The following is a 6,458-nucleotide window of genomic DNA, read 5'->3' on the forward strand; positions in this document are numbered from 1 at the left end:
TCAAGTAAACAATCTAACTTTTCATTTTAATGAACTAGAAAAAGTGAAGCAAACAAAGCCCAAAGTGAGTAGAAGAACAAAGTAATAAAAATCAGAGCAGAAATAAACAAAATAGAGGCTGAAAAATCAGTACAGAGATCAATGAAACACAGAGCTTGTTCATTGAAAAGATAAGCAAAATTGATAAACTTTTAACCAGACTCATCAAGAAAAAAAGAGAGAAGCCAATAAATAAAATCAGAAATGAAAGAGGAGGGGTAACAACTGACACCACAGAAATACAAAGGATTATAAGTCAATACTGTGAATAATTATATACCAACAAGTTGGACAATCTGGAAGAAATGGATAAATTCCTATAAGCATGAAACTTTCTGAGGCTAAACAAGAAGAAACAGAAAATCTGAACAGACTGATTACTCCTAACAAAAACAAACCAGTAATTAAAAAACTCACAACAAACAAAAGTACTGCACTGGATGGCTTTACAGGTGAATTTTGCCAAACATTCAAAGAAGAATTAAGACCTGTTCTTCTCAAACTATTTTAAAAATTCAAGAGGAGGAAAAGTCCCCAAGCTCATTTTATGAGGCCATCATTACCTTGATTCTAAAACCAGACAAAGATGTTACAAAAAAAGAAAATTATAGGCCAATATCCCTGATGAATATAGACACAAAAATCCTCAAGAAAATATGAGCAAACCAAATTCAGCAATACATTAAAAAGATCATACACTACGATGAAGTGGGATTTAATCCTGGGATGCAAGCTTGGTTCAATATCTGCGAATCAACTGAGGTGAAACACTGCATAAACAAGAGAAAAAATAAAAATCATATGGTAATTTCAATAGAAATTGAACCAAAAGCATTTGACAAAATCTAGCATCCATTTATGATAAAACCTCTTGGCAAAGTGCAAATAGAGGGAACATACTTCAACATAATAAAGGCCATATATGACAAACACACAGCTAATACCATAGTCAATGGGGAAAAGCTATAAGCGTTCCCCTTAAGATCAGGAACAAGACAAGGATATCTACTTTCACCACTTTTATTTAACATGGTATTGGAAGTCCTAGCCACAGCAATCAAATGAGAAAAAGAAATAAAAGTCATCCAAATTGAAAAGGAAGAAGTAAAACTGCCACTATTTGCAGATGACATGATACTATAGAGAGAGAACCCTAAAGATTCCACCAAAAAAGTATTAGAACTGATAAATGAATTCAATAAAGTAGCAGGATACAAAATTAATATTCAAAAATTGAATGATTGTGTTTTATACACCAATAACACAATAACAAGTTATCACAAACAGAAATTAAGCAAACAATCCCATTTCCAATTGCATTAAAAATAGATATCTAGGATTAAATTTAACCAAGGAGGTAAAAACTGCACTTAGAAAACTATAAGACACCGAAGAAAGAAATGGAAGAATTTACAAATAAACAGAAGCATATACTGTGCTCATGAATAGGAAGAATTAATATTGTTAAAATGTCCCTACTACCCAAAGAAAGCTACAAATTCAATGCAATCCATATCAAAATACCAATGCCATTTTTCACAGAAGTAGAACAAATAATCCTAAAACTTGTATGGAACCACATAAGACCACAAACAGCCACAGGAATTTTGAAAAAGAACAAATTTGGAGGTATAATGCTGCCTGATATCAAACTATACTACAGGCCTATAGTAATAAAAACAGCATGGTATTGGCATAAAAAACAGACACATAGCTCAATGGAACATAATAGAGTGGCTGGAAAGAAACCCACACCTATATAGTCTTTAATCTATGACAAAAGATGCAAGAATATGCATTGAGGTAATGAGAGCTAATTCAATAAATGGTGTTAGAAAAACTGGACAGGTACATGTGAAAAAATCAAACTAAACCATCTTCTTATACCATATACAAGAATGAACTCAAAATTGATTAAATACTTAAATGTAAGACCCGAAACCATAAAACTTTTCGAAGAAAAACATAGGCGGTAAATTCTCTGAACTTGCTCTTAGTAATATTTTTTTTCTGATACCTCTCCTCGGGCAAGGTAAACAAAAGAAAAAATAAGCAAATGGGACTACATAAAATCAACATGTTCTTGCACAGCAAAGGAAACCAGGAACAAAACAAAAAGTCAACCTACTGAATAGGAGAAGATATTTGCCAATGACACATCTGATAAAGGGTTAATATCTAAAATTTATAAAGAACTCACGCAACTCAACACCCAAATAACAAGCAATCCATTTTTTTAATGGGCAGAGGACCTGAATGTCACTAATCATCAGAGAAATGCAAATTAAAACCACGATGAGATATCACTGTACACCTGTCAGAATGGCCATCATCAATAAATCAAGAAACAACAAGTGTTGGAGAGGATATGGAAAAAAGGCAACCCTCATGTACTGTTGATGGAATTGCAAATTGGTGTAGTCACTATGGAAAAAATAGTTTGGAGGTTCCTCAAAAAATTAAAAATAGAACTAACCTATGACCCAGCAATTCCACTTTTGGATATTTATCCCAAGGAGTCCAAAACACTAATTTGAAAAGATATGTGCACCCCTATGTTCACCCCAATGCTATTTACAATAGCCAAGATATGGAAGCAACCTAAGTGTCCATCAATAGATGATTGGATAAAGAACACGTGATACATATATACAATGGAATATTGCTCAGCCATAAAAAGGAATAAAATCTTACCTTTGCGACAACATTGGTGGACCTGGAAGGTATTATGCTAAGTGAAAGAAGTCAAACAGAGAAAGACAACTACCATATTATTTCACTTATATTTGGAATCTAAAGAACAAAATGAATGAACAAACAAAACAAAAACAGACTCACAGATACAGAGAACAAATTGATGCTTGCTGGATGGGAGGGAGATTGGGGACATTGTTGGAGAAGTTGAAAGAATTAAGAAGTACCAATTGGTAATTACGAGATAGTCAAGGGGATGTAAAGTACATTATGGGTAACACAGTCAATAATAGTGTAACAACTATGTTTAGTGCCAGATGGATACTAGGCTAATAGGGAAGGGGATTAATTTGTAAAACAAATAAATAATTAACCATTATGGTGTACACCTGAAAGTAATATAAAATAATATTGAATGTCAACTGTAATTAAAAAAAAATCCTCTGGAAGTTTTGCTCAGAGCTCCGGGGCTTCTCATATTCTCTGGTGCCACCTGGTGTTGTCTAAGAGGTAATGAACAGGATATAGGAAATTCGGCGGTTAAGTTTGGTGGGGAAGAAAGGAAGTAAGGCTGAACTATTGGGTAATGCTGTGGTGGGCAGGCACTGTGGGAGTCCAGGGCACACTAGGGATAATTGGGTACTTAGTGAGGCTGATAGGACATGGAAAGGGAGCTGAGGAGCTTAGAACGTTAAAGATAATGTGTAGAGTCCCTGGCCTACAGACCCAACTTCATCAAAAGTTGCTTACCATAGGCCAGGACTAAACTAAGAATTTTACATGCATTTAAAAAATTTAATCCTTACAGCTACGTTTTGCAGCATCCTCATTTTGCAGACAAGTGAAATGAGTCTCAGAAAAGTTAAGTAACTCACAGAGCTGGTTAGTGGCACAGGCAGTGTTCAAGTTTTTAATCATGACGTCATAAATTGTAGCAACTTCCAATGGCAATTATATGGTGTGAAATTAGAGACACCAAGGAGGAGCCTTGAGTACTTCAAGGTTGAGTCAGGTTGGCTCTGGTGCCAGATGGGGAAGGGAAAGAGTATTATCATACACACCACCTCCCCTACCATGTCCACCTTTAAATATGGGGAAAACAAAGGTTTATCCAGAGTTCCCCCACCCACTTCCTCAGCCAGTAAGCACATTTTAGGCAACTACTCTACCCAGAGCTTTGTGGGATAAAAGGGTATTTTTCCCCAGAAGTTTTGTTTCTCCCCACGTTCCACCTCCCCCCTCCCACGCACACACTCTTATTTCTTTTGAAGACCGCAAGTCAATGAGTCTTTTAGAAAACACTGTCCCATAGGGAACAAAAGACCAAAAGTAGATGCAATCTGTGTTGATCAGGAAATTAGGGAATAGCTTGAGAAAAAAAATAAGGGAATAGCAAGTACTGAGCACCTACTGTATGCTGAGTGCTTAACTGTAGAATCTTAGCTAACCCTCCCGACTTCTGTGAGGCAGGATCTATAACTGTCCCCATTTAAAAATGAGGCTAACTGAGGTTCAGAGAGGTTAGGCAACTTTTCTATATGCACACACTAATCAGTAGGGGAGCCTTGTATGACTACAAAACCTACGCTGTTTTAGAATAAGCAGTGCCTATTTTATTATAGACAAGTTCAATCAAATGTAAAGTAGAGATAATAGTGTAATGAAATCCCTTTTACCCATCGTGCAGTTTCAGTAATTATTATGACTTACTCAATCTTATTTCATCTGTACTGCCATCTACTACCTCCCATCAAACTGGATTACTTTGAAGTAAAGTCCATACAGCATGACATTTTTATCCACAAGATCTTCAGGATGCATCTCTAAAAGATACAGACTTTTCACAGAACATGACTACAGTACTATTCTGTCACCTGCAAAATTACTACTAATTCCTTCATAAATGAAAATATATATTTTGTTTTCAAATTTCTCCTATCATCTCATGTCTTTTTCTCATTTTTGTTTTTCACTTGTTTATTGAGATGTAACTTATAGATGGAAAAATGCACAGATTTCAAGTGTACACTTTGACAAATTTTTACACTGATATACCCTGCATAACCAAAGTATATTCAAAAGTGGTTGCATTAAATTTACACTTCCACCAGCAATATATGAAAGTTCAAGTATTAATACCTAATATTACCAGTACTTTAAATTTGAGTCATTCTGATTGGGAGGGGGATAGGGTAGATGTATCTCTTTATTGCTTGATGTTTCTCTGAAGAATAATGTCGACAGCACTTTTTTGTATATCCATTTTTATATCCATTATTTAAAAACTTTGGTTTGTCAATTTTTGTATTGCTATATAGGAGTTATTTAATGTTCTAAATACTCATCAGCATGTATACATATCTTCTCCCAGTCTGGTTGGCTCTTACGTTGTCTTTATTTTTATCTTATATCTTGATTAAGAGATATGCTGACTTCTGAAACAGGTGTGGGTCATGCTCTCGCTCACTCTCTCTCTTTCTGCCACCATCTTGGTTCTGCGTTTCCTGCACAAAATGCCAGTGAAGCCACAGAAACTGTCCCTGCTACAGAGCAGGAGTTGCCACAGCCGCAGGCTGAGACAGACAGTGTCTGGAACAGAATCTGAGTGATGAATCAGTACCAAAGCTTGAGGAACAAGATTCCACAAAGGCTACCACACAGCAAGCCCAGCTGGCAGCAGCCACTGAAATCATTGAAGAACTCATTAGTAAAGCAAAACAAAGCTGGAGAGTGAAAAGAAGGCATGGAAGGCTATGTTCAAACTGGGTCTTTGACAGATTGCAGGGGTTACTAGGGTCACTATCCGGAAATCTAAGAATATCCTCTTTGTCATCACAAAACCAGATGTCTACAAGAGCCCAGCTTCAAATACCTACATGGTTTTCGGTGAAGCAATGATGGAGGATTTATCTCAGCAAGCACAGCTAGCAGCTGCTGAGAAATTCAAAGTTCAAGGTGAAGCTGTCTCAAACATTCGAGAAAACACACAGACTCCAACTGTACAAGAGGAGAGCAAAGAGGAAGAAATTGATGCAACAGATGTGGAAGTTAAAGACATGGAATTGGTCACATCACAAGCAAATATGTCGAGAGCAAAGGCAGTCCAAGCCCTAAAGAACAACAGTAATGATATTGTAAATGATATTATGGAATTAATGTAACCATCTCTAAAAGACAAGTTTTTGTTTGTTTGTTTTTGGTTTTTTTTTTGTTTTTTTTGGTGTTTCAAAAGAGTAATGACAGCTTGGTTTGAAATTTGTACTGTTTCTACCATTAATAAAGTTATGGCTTCTTGTGGGATGAAAAAAAAGAGAGACGCTGAGATTTAATGAAGTCTAATTTATCAATCGGTCCTCTTTTGGTTAGTGTTTTTTGTGCCCTATTTAAGAAAAATGTGCCTCCCTGCATGTAATGAAAAATACTTCTATATTTTTTCTAGAATTAATATTTGTGTATGATGTAAAGTAGAGGTCAAGGTTAATTTTTCCACATAGATATTCACTTGGTCCAGCATTATCTTTTCACTACTCAGTAGTAATACTTCTGTCATAAAACAAGTTACTGCATATGTAGAACTCTTTCTTCGCTCACTATTCTATTTCACTCATCTGTTTATCTATGGTTTCACTAATAACACACTGTTTAGTTACTATAGCATCATATTAATCATTGCTCTCTATTAGTATAAAAACTCCAGCTTGGTGGTGGTGGTCAAGGTGGTGATT

General features: G+C 35.7%; 1 pseudogene; it reads left to right on the forward strand.

The window, feature by feature from the left end:
* The first annotated feature begins 5,158 nt into the window (after positions 1–5,158).
* On the forward strand, positions 5,159–5,894 carry LOC109437134 (nascent polypeptide-associated complex subunit alpha-like; annotated as a pseudogene).
* Positions 5,895–6,458: the final 564 nt, after the last annotated feature.

Source organism: Rhinolophus sinicus, chromosome 18, assembly GCF_057876585.1.
Source record: "Rhinolophus sinicus isolate RSI-liver-muscle chromosome 18, RSI-T2T, whole genome shotgun sequence".
NCBI lineage: Eukaryota > Metazoa > Chordata > Mammalia > Chiroptera > Rhinolophidae > Rhinolophus > Rhinolophus sinicus.